This window comes from Papio anubis, chromosome 11, assembly GCF_008728515.1.
Source record: "Papio anubis isolate 15944 chromosome 11, Panubis1.0, whole genome shotgun sequence".
Taxonomy (NCBI): domain Eukaryota; kingdom Metazoa; phylum Chordata; class Mammalia; order Primates; family Cercopithecidae; genus Papio; species Papio anubis.
The window spans coordinates 114,695,771-114,707,934 of record NC_044986.1 but is presented as its reverse complement, the minus strand read 5'-3'; the positions used below and the strand labels follow the sequence as shown (position 1 = coordinate 114,707,934).

Sequence of the window (12,164 nt, the reverse complement as noted above, 5' to 3'; positions counted from 1 at the left end):
GGAGTCAGCTGTTCAGGGCGGGGCTGTGCCCAGATGGACGCCAGCACAATGGCAGCATGGGAGGGGGTCCCCACAGCCTCCACGCAGCCCCTAGAGGTTTGAGGAAGAGCATGCTGTGTCCCCTTGGGAAATGTCTCTTTAGAAACTGGAATTATTTTGACCTGGAAGAGAAGAATGCCACCGGGACCTTGGATACCAGCGTAGGGCATTTAGATTCTACTCTACTGGGATTTGGGGGGCTCTATGGGATTTTTGAGAGCAGGGAAATAATCCACCCAGGGTTTGAAATGATTGCAGGCTGGAAAACCAGAGGAGAGAGTCTAGCCTGGGTGCTGCCCAAAGGTGGGGGTGGGGGCCTCTTTGGAGGCCCTCCATCCAGCCCAATACATTCCCATTAAATTAGAAAATTGGAGCCCATTTAAAGGCTTTTTTCCCCCAAACATTTTCTAAGGACTTGCAGGCAGCAAGAGAGCACGAAAACGTGCATCCGGCCAGAGGGAGCTCCATTTGCCAACCTGAAATCTCTGCTTCTCATTAATGAGAGGAGCTGAGAAATCATCCTTCAAAAACTGGCTTTCCAACCAGAAATTCCAACGACTCCACCTTTTGTGGGAACAGGGCTGCTGGCCGCCTCTGGAGCCCGAGCCCCAGATGGCAAAGTGCCCTGGCCACGCAATTGAGATAGCCGCTCGGTGCCATCTTTGCTTGTTAATGGCCGTGTGGAGAGCCATCCACTCACGACCTCTTTATCTGTCTGCTTCATGAGCCATCCCTTGCCCAGCACTCCTCCCCGGAGCCCCGCTGGCCGAGATGCCAATTGGGATGCCAAGCACTGGCCGCGGCCTCCTCTCCTGCTTCCGGCAGCAGCATCTGCATCTTTGTTCGGCTCCGGCCTCACTCCCTGGCTGGCTGCACTCCTGGCCTGGCAGGAGCAGCTTGGAGGGCTGCGGTGGCAGGTGGTGACAGCTCCCTGCATCAGGCTCCCAGCGCTGTGGCCTCTTTCCTGCTCAGCCACACGTGGCCACCTGAAAGCAGAGGGCAGGGCAATGTGCCCACCGAAGGGACTCATGCAATCCGGTGTGCTCTGAGCCCGCCAGACAACACCTGGATCTCAGCCCCACAAATGGACAGGGAAGATGTGTCACCAAAAAAATCCATCTTTGGTCTCTGTCCCTGGTTCCTGGCACAGAGCTCCTAAAACCCTTAAAATTTCCTGAATGACAGAAGTACTAAGCACATCCCTGGTTCTCATATTTGGTCTTTGACCCCAGTCTCTGACACAGAGCTCCTAAACTCTTTGAAAGGATAGGAGCATCTTTTGTTGTAATGAGCAATTCTTGGTGGGCTCCTGGGTGGGGGCTGGTCGCCAGAAAGACAAAGCCAGGATTAGAAGATTAGAACTTTCAAACTTCCACACCCATCCTCGGGGAGGGGAGAAGGGCTGGAGATTGAGTTAATAATAGAGAATGCCAGCCAGGGGCATTACAGCTCACGCCTGTAATGCCAGCACTTTGGGAGGCTAACGTGGGAAGCCCACTTGAGCCCAGGAGTTTGAGATCAGCCTGGGCAACCTAGTAAAACCTCATCTCTACAAAAAATGTAAAACTTAGCCAGGCATGATGGCACATGCCTGTAGACCCAGATACTGGGGAGGCTGAAGAAGGAGGATTGTTTGAGCCCCAGAGGTCAAGCCTGCATCACTGTACTCCAGCCTGTACAACAGAGAGAGATCCTGTCCCCCTCCAAGAAAAGAATAATCCATCATGCCTAAGCCTCACAAAATCCCTAGAAGATGAGGTCTGGAGAGCCTCTGGGTTGATGGGCATTCCTACCAGCCAGCAAGGTGGGAGACTCCGGCTCCACAGGGAAGAAGTTCCTGTGTCCAGGACCCTTCTGGACCTCACCCTGTGCGCTCTTCATCTGGCCGCCCATTGGCATCCTCTATCATATCTTTCATAAGAAACCAGTCAAAGTTTTCTGCCTTCTGTCAGTCATCATAGCAAATGATCCAACCTGAGGATGGGGTTGTGGGAACCCCTGATTTGTAGCCAAGTCAAATAGAAGTGCGGCTGACCTGGGGGCCCACTGCTGTGACAGGCGTCTGACACAGGGTGGGGGGCAGTCTCGTGGCACTGAGCCCTTTGCCTGTGGGGCCCGCACTAATCCAGTGGGTCAGTGTCATAGCTGCATTGGAGACACCCAGGTGGTGTCCAGAGAGTCGGAGAATGGGTGGGTGTGGGAAAAGCTCCCACACATCTGGTGGGAGGCACAGAGAAAGCAGTGTGCTTCTATTTAGAAGGGGGCACCCCCGGAGCACACGTGCAGAGCCCTGAGGCTTCCCACTCGGGAGGGGGACAGGAAGGAGAGAAGGCAGAGAGACAGACGGCCACTTCCTGGGACCACTGCTATCAGGGCAGGAGGGTACTGACTCTGACAGGAAGAACCAGGACCTCGGGGTGGAAACCACAGACAGACTAATTGCATTTCCGTGAAGGAAAGACGTGTTCAGCAAAGGTGTGTGGGCCGCCTCTGGAGATGACATCTGTCCCAGCAAAGTATTGGAGTGGAGGCCAGGAGCCAACGGTGAGAGCCACTGAAGGCTGGACTCCACCTCAACCCATGCCTCCAAGGCAGCCCAGGAAGTGTGCATCAATCTGCAACCTCCAAGAGGAGATCAACTCCACCCCCAATTCTTCCACGCCTTTGTTGACAGTGGGATTCAGCAAGTCACCTAACCTCTCGAAGCCTCAGGCTTCTTGTCTGTAAAGTGACAGGTCTCAGAGAAGGCCACCTCTCAGTTACCTCCAATTTTTTTTTAAGACAGGGAGGGTCTTACTCTGTCACTCAGGCTGGAGTGCAGTGGTGAGATCATAGCTCACGGCAGCCTCGACCTCCCAGGATCAAGTGATCCTCCTGCCCCAGCCTCCTGAGTAGGAGAGACTACAGGCATGCACCGCCATGCCCAGAGAAGTTTTGTACTTTACAGAGACAGAGTCTTGCTATGTTGCCCAGGCTGGTCTTAAACTCCTGGCCCCAGGTGACCCTCCCACCTCAGCCTCCCAAAGTGCTAGGATTGCAGGTGTGCGCCACCATACCTGGCCTCCAATCTCAAGTGTGGCAGCACAACCAAGCCCCCATTCTCTCCCCTCTCCTGTGGCCAGAGAGACGCTAGGCCTGGGACCCCTGAGAGCTGACTGGAAGGATGAAGGTGCTTCGAGGTAACCCAGTCAGAAGGCAGTGCTGGGGGCGGGGGCTGTGGAGGACTTCCTATTGCATAATAAGGTTGGTGTTAGGCTAGCAGGGAGGCTCTGAATCTCAAATGTAAAACCAATGAGGACTTTTGGCACAAATGACCCCTTGCAATGTAAGATGTGTCTGACTGATGTTAGGAACTTAAAGTAAACTAAGGGAAAAAAATGGGCAATTGCAACTGAGAGCAGAAAATCCCCACCGCCACCCCTGTCATCCACCAGCTAGCAGAATGGATGGTGTACCTGGCTCGTGACTATCTCCAGAGGTGAGGAAAGCTTACAAAACAGCAGAAGAAACTAGAAACTTCTCAAATTCCAGGGTAGTCTGAGGGTGGAGGTGGAGCAGAGGAGAAGGGGAGTCGGGGAAAAAGAAGTTCAAAGGGCAGAAAAACTGGGTGGGAGGGAAATAGTAAGGCAGAGAGGGCACCACACACCGGACCAGGAGTGTCCTCCCCGGGGCCATCCCAAAGGCTGAGCCCAGAGGGCCATGCTCTCAGATAGTGAAAGGGACACAAGGTCACTAGACCGCGACAAGGCATGGGAGGAGTGTCTATTGCCTGACTTTTCTCCTCTTCCCACCCCTACCTCGGAAGCTTAGACTTCTCACCAAAGACCTTAAGATCTATGTGAGCACCCTGGTCTCTCCTGTGCTCATGTGTGTGTTTACTTTAAGGGGAGAGTGGCCAAGCTGGTCACCAGCTACAGGCATAGACTAAGCCCCAACCCCAGCTCCAGCCAACCCAGGCAAGAAAATCATCTTTAGCATGGGCTATGAGCCCCCTTCAATGGCTGAAAAAATTAGGTTGTCTTCTCCCACTCTGAGCTCACATCCTGGGCAAAAAGATACGGAGCCTGTTGCATGGGTTATAGAAGAAAAGGAGGAAAGGCTACCATCTTGGATCTCCAAACCTTGAAGCAAAGCTGTGCCGGAATCACATCTAGGGTCCCACGGAGTCAGAGCCGTTCGTCCACACTGCAGAGCTGTTTGGCACCCAGAGCCATGGTTATGGAGATTAGAATCACCTCTCAAAGCAAGAAGGACTTGGAATGGGCAGCTGGGAACTTGGCTCTGAAATCTTCTTAGGAGGTGGTGTGAACACTCCTCTTCTGCCACAGAATTTTCTTTTCTTCCTTCTCTTTTTTTTTAAAGAGGAGATCTTGCTATGTTGCCCGTGCTGGATTCAAATTCCTGGGCTCAAGAGATCCTCCCACGTCAGTTTCTCAAATAGCTGGAACTGCAAGTATACCATCATGCCAGGCTAATAGTTTCTTTTTTTCTTTGTAAAGGCAGGGGTCCAGGCTGATCTCAAATTCCTGGCCTCGTGCAATCCTCCTGTCTCAGCCTCCCAAAGTGCTGAGATTCCAGGCATGCACCACAGTGCCCAGCTCTGGCATAAAATGTTCAAACATAGATAATGTCTTAGCTTGGGGAGCTATAACAGAACACCATAAACAAGTGGCTTATGCAACATTTATATATGATGGTTCTGAAGGCTGGGAAGTCCAAGATAAGGTACCAGCTGATTCGGTTCCTGGTGAGGGCTCTCTTCCTGGTTTACAGATGCCACCTGCTTGCTATAGCCTCACATGATGGAGACAGAGATCATCTCTCTTGTGTCTCTGGTAAGGGCACTAATCCCATTGATCAGGGTTCCACTGTCAGGACCCAATCACCTCCCAAAGGCCCCACCTCCAAATACCATCACCTTGGGGGTTAAGGCTTCAACAAATGAACTTTGAGGGAACACGAACATTGTCCATATCATATAGCTTCCCGAAAGAGGAGGCAGATCTGCTGGAATAAAGAGTTCTGGGAGAATTTGGGAAAAGTTAAGTTTCTCAGTGCCTGGAGGAAAGAAGGTGAAGAGATTCATGATTAGGAGTGAGATTGAAGGGAGCTGTGGCAAGGCAGTGGAGAAGGAGGCAAACACGGCAGGAAACCTAGCACGACACAGCCAGAAGTCTGCCTGGAAAAACTGACAGTTCACAAACAACCTCAGGCTCCGTGAACAGCCTGAGGGCCTTCCAGAAGCTTCATGATTAGCCCCAGTGGAAGAGGAAAAAGGGGAGGCCATAGAAATTTTAAAGAAAGAGAATACTACTGCAAGCTCAAGTCTTAGGGAGGAAAAAAGAAATCGTTACAGAGAGAGAGGTTAGCAGCTGCCGCAAACAGAGTGGGAATGGGGGGTCCACCTCCTCCTAGGACAGGGAGCCTGAGGTCCAACTCAAGGCTTCACCCTCACATGTTCGTTACTACTGTCCAGCAGGATGGTAGAAAAGATGGGCTGCATATGTCCTGTGGAATATTCATTCCTCGGTGGTGAAGATGTGGATCATTCAGAAAATAGGTTAGGGTCATAGATTAGAGCCGCCGGGCCAGCCCCCACTGAGCACCAAAACTGCCCCTCGGCTCTTGGCCCCCACCCTATGACTGGTGGGGTCAGAGGTGAGACAAGTGCAATTTCAAGACAGGCAGGCATCCCTCCCAGCTGTGCCAGGGATCAGTGCATTAGTCTGTTCTCATGCTGCTGATAAACCCAAGACCAGGTAATTTGTAAAGAAAAAGAGGTTTCATGGACTCACAGTTCCACGTGGCTGGGGAGACCTCACAATCATGGTAGAAGGCAAAAGGCACATTTAAGTGGCGGCAGAGAAGAGAGAATGAAAACCAAGCAAAAGGGATTTCCCCTTATAAAACCATCAGATCTCGTGAGACTTATTCACTTCCCCAAGAACAGTATGGGGGAAACCGCCCCCATGATTCAGTGATCTCCAACCAGGTCCCTCCCACAACACATGGGAATAATGGGAGCTGCAATTCAAGATGAGATTTGGGTGGGGACACAGGCAAACCCTATCAGTCAGGTAGTAAGTTCATGCTCCTTCCTGGTGCTATCCAAGCCACGTCTCACACACATCCTACTGCAGGACCGGACAGCGCCAGGCTTTGGACACAAGGTGACGACAGAGCCTCTCTCAGGTGCTTGTCATGAGCCATGAATTCCTGAGGTGGCATGAGGGTGGAAGAAGTTGTGCCCCACCCTTAGGGCCTGGCAAAGTGGTCCAGGTTAGTGGGACAAATCCTACCCCATTCCAGGTGTCAGCCCATTATTTCCAGCAACCTGCTTGAATCAACAGCCAGTCCCTATGGCTACTGGTGCACACCTTCGCAGAGCCTGGCAAGTAGGGCTACAGTTTCTAGTTCTGCACAGCAGGTGGGGAAGAACTCAGAGAACAGAGCCCAGCGGACAAGACTCTGACAGTGTCCCACACTTTGCCCTCCAAGAATGGTACGTGAGAGGGGTTAGTATCTCCCCCAAACAGGGTGGGGACAGGGGGACTCCACCCTCGTCTCAGGACTGGGAGTCTGAGGTCCAACTCAGGATTCCACCCACCCATGTCAGTTACACCCTCCCATGTACAGTAGGGTAACAGCAAAGGTGGGTTCACTTTTGCTGTGAGAAGGGGAGTGGTCTCCAGTTACAAGACCCTGGAGCGCCCTAGAGATAACAGTTGAAGGAACTCTGTTGAAGAACACCCATGACCAGTATTACGTGGGAATCCCTGTTTGGGGTGAGCACATACCCAGCTGGCTAAAAAGGAGAAAAGGGGCAGGAGGGGAAGTTCAGAAGCTTCAAGGATGTCAGACTGCGGGGGCCCTTGCACACCATGCTGAGAGGTGTGGACTTTTCTTGAAGCAACAGGAAGACTGTGGAGCCAGGCAGGAGGGCAAAGCCCATTTGTGTCTTTGCAGCTCCTCTTACTTCCCCGGAGTGGTCTCCCTTCCAGTTCTGTCTCCACCAGACCAGTGCTGGCATTGAGGGGACTGCAAGGAATTTCCTGAACTAATTAAAGACAGTGGGAGATGCGGATTCAGAGGGAGGGCATCTAATGAGTGTTAAATGCGACGTAACATTGACAAAACCTCAATGCTTTGTCAATGACAGGTTTTACCGATCAAAACCTCAGTAACGAAGAAGAGCTGTTCATTCGATTATTGCTCTTAGGCAAAAGAGAGAAATATTTTGATCCATCCCTGATGCTGAGTGACCTATTTCTATATCAAAGATAATCATAAAACTGCCTTTTATGGAAAGTGGATCTGGTTCACCCGGCAGCTCTGTGTTGTGCTGTGGTCCATACTGGGTTTTTGTGCAAGTCCAGGAGCTGGGACAAAGGGTTTCGCTCTGCAAGAAAGAAGAGAGGACAGCCACCTAGGTTAGGTACTTCCCGGGGACAGGGAGTAGAAACACACGCAGAGAAAAGATTTTAGAGAAACAAAACATCTTTTTTTTTTTTTAAGACAGAGTCTCACCCTGTCGCCCAGGCTGGAGTGCAGTGGTGTGATCTCAGCTCACTGCAACCTCTGCCTCCCCAGTTCAAGCGATTCTAATGCCTTAGCCTCCCGAGTAGCTGGGATTACAGGCACGTACCACCACACCTGGCTAATTTTTGTATTTTTAGTGGAGACGGGGTTTTGCCATGTCGGCCAGGCTGGTCTCGAATTCCTGACCTCAGGTGATCTACCCCCCATCAGCTTCCCAAAGTGCTGAGATTACAGGCATGAGGCCACCGCAGCCGGCCGAGAAACAAAACATCTAAAACGCATCCTGAAGTAGCTTGCTGTGGCGTGATCCCCTGTAACTGTCTCCCCTATGAGATCTGTAAATTCTCACCAATTGCTCACTCCTGCTATCACGGGAGGGGATGCTTTTTGAGTTCTGTGCCCGTGTAGGTGCAGGATAAAGACAGAGGATATTCCCACGGCGCTGGGGCCAGAGGATGAGGGTTGGCAGACATGTGGCTCCAGCGAATGGATCATGAATCATCCAGCGCTAAGTGTAGCCTGCCGGGCCCTGAGACACCCCTTAGGAGGGGATGGGGCTGGGAGGGGCTGGGAGGGGCTGGGAGAGGCAGGGTGGACAAACTGACTGGCGTGTCCCAGGGACAGTGGGAGGAATCCACCAGCACGCTGATCTGTGACCTGCCTCTTCTCTCCATTTGTGGGATGAGCTTTGATTCTCATACCCCAGCAGGGACGCAGGGAGGGCAGGAAACCAACACAACAAAAACCCAGAGGAAGTTTGTCATGGAAAAAAAAAAATTAATAATAATAGGCTTTCACGCCAAGCCCTGCTCTGACAGTCTGACTGTTCACCCTGTATTTTAAGTGAAGGCTCAGAAAAAAAGAATATATCTATATATAAAAGCAATAGAAATCCTCCCAGAAAGAAGGCTTCCCTGCCTGTCTCTCCAGCCCTCACATCACCCTATGGCTCTGCCGAGCTCGATACAACTTGCAATCGAAATGGAAGGCTGTAATTACAGCAAGACTGGCGGAAGCCGCTGTTCAAATTAAACTCCTTTAAAAAAAGTTCCTTTTCAATAAAGAGAGGCTAAACTCAGCATGCTTTAGTCATTACTGTAGCACTTTTCTCCCAGGAGGATTAACAAATATGAAGTATGGGACCTAGAAATTTTGATCAAGCAAAGTATTTTAAAGGGTTTTCTTCTCTCCCTCTGTCATTAAACTTGCACTACCGTGATTCAATTCCATATCTAATGTAGACACACACGCGTGCTGTGTCACTTCTACCCGTGGAGGACAGCGAGACCTTCTGCAGGAATCAGTCTCTCTGTTAGGATCTACGGGGGGAAACGCTGTGCCTCTAAAATATGCATAGAAGTGACCCCATATAGAAACAGGTAAAAACAAGTGTGTGTTTTCGTTGCTAGGGTGGTGGTTTTGAACTTGGGCACACAAGACAAAGATATTTATCAGCTCAAAGAAGTAGATCTCGGTTTGGGAAGGTGATTTATGGGAAACCAAACAAAAAACCTACCAGGCCTGGCCAAGCCTACAGGGGAGGCCTCTCTCCACACCTCGGAAGAGGAAAGCAGTGGAACTCAGCACCTACAAGCAGCCCGGGAGGGGACAGCCCATCTCTGCTGCCTGGGCCTGTCTGTTCCTGGCACTGACCCTTTAGACTCATGACTGGAAAGAAAGGGAAGGAAATGGAGGCAGGAGAGAAGAGAGGGAAGGCAGGAGAGAGACAAAAAGAAGGTGGAGGGACAGAAGGGAGGCGGCCAGGGACCTTTGGTCATATTGAAAGAAACCAACTAGGCCGGGCGCAGTGGCTCACGCCTGTAATCCCAGCACTTTGGGAGGCCACAGCGGGTGGATTACCTGAGGTCAGGAGTTCGAGACCAGCCTGACCAACATGGTGAAAAGACGTCTCTACTAAAAATACAGAAAATTAACCGGGCATGATGGAGGGCATCTGTAATCCCAGCTACTCAGGAGGCTGAGGCAGGAGAATCACTTGAACCCAGGAGGCGGAGGTTGCAGTGAGCCAAGATCGTGCCACTGCACTCCAGTCTGGGTGACAAGAGCAAAACTCCATCTCAAAAAAATTAATAAATAAATAAAAATTAAAAGAAACCAACTCAAGCTAGCTTAGGAGAAAAGAGGTACATACGATAAAGACAGAGGGGGTAACTCAGGAAATTCACACAGGTAGGCCTCCAGAAAGTCCTGGAAGAAGGAACTAGAAAATCTTCAGAAACCCAGGCCATTGTCAGTCTCTTCCTCCCCTCTTCCCCCACCTCTGCCTCATTCCCTGTCCGACAGCCCAGTGCTCCACTTCTCCGTCCACGTGGCTATGCACGAAGACCCTGCAGTTCTTGGGGTTCTTGGAACTGGACACACATTTCCCATCATCAAGCTGCCTGCAGGGGCCTCCTGGCCATTCCTGAGTCCCAGAGCGAGAATGTGGTCGGTCCACACGCCCTCCTCCATCCAACGCCGGCAGGAAGTGGTCGCATGATGCCAGCCTGGCCAGAGCCCGCCCCTGGAGGAGCATGCCTGGGCTACAGATGGCGCAGAAGATGAGGTAAGAGAAGATTCAGGAAGAGGGGAAGGGAAAATGTGGAAAGGAGCAAAGGGCAAGAAGAGAAGCCTTTTATCTTCCTGTTATCAGGAAGCTTGGGGTCTCCTGCACCCTCAGTTTGAAAAGACGAAAAAGCAGTGCAGGAAGAAATGGTCTAAACACACATACACTGAGGTGTGCGTCGTGGAAGCCTCTGGAATCCTCCCCTTCACATCCCTGCCTCACTCAGGAGCTACTGACAGGAGCAGGCTGTTGGACCCTCCTTATCTAGGGAGACCCTGGAGGAAAATGAACCCTGAGTGAGGACAGTCTCCACACCACAACCTTCCTTCCTGACAGCCTCTACTACCTCCCCAAACTCCACCTCCCACCGTGAACACCTTCCTCTTACCTGTCCTTCTCCAAATAGGCCTCATTAAAGAGGCCACATAGGATCTGATCACTGAATCCACACACCATTCCCCTTAATGATATTTTCAAATCTTCCTTTCACTTCCTTTTATTCCTGAACAATCAGCAGTGAAAAGGAAATAGACAAGATCTAGGAATCAAGGTTCCCATTACCTTTGTTGGGGTTCAGAAAATGACACCCCAAAATGAAGGTCTCAGAAGCAGCGTCAGACACAAAAGTTTTCTCTTTTTACCTTCTCTTGCCCTCCTGTCTCTCAGACCCATTCTCCTCCAAAGCTAGTCATAGAACCTGGAATCTCTCTTCCACAAGTGGGTCATAGACTCCAGAACCCCTTGTCCCCAAAGCCAGCCATAAATCCTCACAATCTACTCTAACTATCCCTCTGCATTTCTTTGTAAAAGCAGGCCATAAAGAAATTCTCTGAGCGACTGTGTCTGACTGTAGGTCATAAGATCCCCATTCCAGAGAGGGTCCTGCTCACACCCAGAAGGAAGGAACGCAGCTCAGAGAGGCCATGAAGAATCTAGGGAGACAGGCTTTGCTAGGTGTCCTCACTCTGTCTACCAGCATTAAATCAGACCCTTTTCATCCAATCATACTTTCACGTGGCTCTCCATATTTTGTTGAACATAAGCATAAAAACAGATACTTCCCCCTGTATCTTGGGCTCTTCATGCTGAAGACTCGTGTGTGAACACACTGATCATACATTTGTATGTCTTTTCTCCTATTAATCTACCTCTTGCTAGTAATTTTCAATGAACCTTCAGAGGGTGAAGGGGAAGTTATTCCTTGGTCCCTACGTCTCCCTCATGGGAACTCAACAGTTGGGCTCCAGTTCTGTGGTCAATGCAGCCTGCACGAAGTGGGCGGTCTTCAGGCTTCAAGGATCTTCCTGGATGTTTCCAATGCTGCCCACTGGTTTCCTCAGTCAGTCACGCATATATGGTGCCTGGAAGATTCCAGACAGCAGGAATGTGTGAGGCACTGAGATACAGCCATCAGCACTAGCACCAGTTTCTACTTTCACAGAACCTCAAAGACTTGCAAGGAACCCAGACACTGAAGAAGTGATTCCATACATACGAAGTGTTGCAGTGGGAGCTAAAAATAAAAACAATGGAGACAGAGTAGAAGAATGGTTCTCAGAGGCTGGGAAGGGTGGGAGGTGGGGCAGGAAGTGAGGACAGTCCGTGGGGGATGGGAAGTAGGGATGGTTAATAGATACGAAAAATAGAAAGAATAAGACCTAGTATTTGATAGCACAACAGGGTAACTAGAGTCAAAAACGATTTAATTCTATGTTTAAAAATAACTAAAAGCAGCTGGGCACAGTGGCTCATGCCTGTAATCCCAGCATTTTGGGAGGCTGAGGCAGGCAGATCACTTGAGGTCAGGAGTTCAAGACCAGCCTGGACAATATGGTGAAACCCTTGTCTACTAAAAATACAAAAATTAGCTGGCCTTGGTGGCACATGCCTGTAATCCCAGCTACTCAGGAGGCTGAGGCACGAGAATAGCTTGAACCTGAGAGGCGGAGGTTGCAGTGAGCCAAGATCACACCACTGCACTTCAGCCTAGGTGACAGAGTGAGACTCTGTCTCAAAAATA

At 50.7% G+C, this 12,164-nt stretch overlaps 1 long non-coding RNA gene across 3 annotated transcripts in view; it reads right to left on the bottom strand.

Moving 5' to 3' along the window:
• LOC110744076 overlaps positions 1-11,845 on the bottom strand; it is a 38,628-nt gene extending 26,783 nt beyond the window's left edge. For all 3 annotated transcript variants that reach the window (XR_004177165.1, XR_004177167.1, XR_004177166.1), the window contains exon 1: positions 10,706-11,845. This is a non-coding gene — a long non-coding RNA (uncharacterized LOC110744076). The remainder of the gene's footprint in view (positions 1-10,705) is intronic.
• Positions 11,846-12,164: the final 319 nt, after the last annotated feature.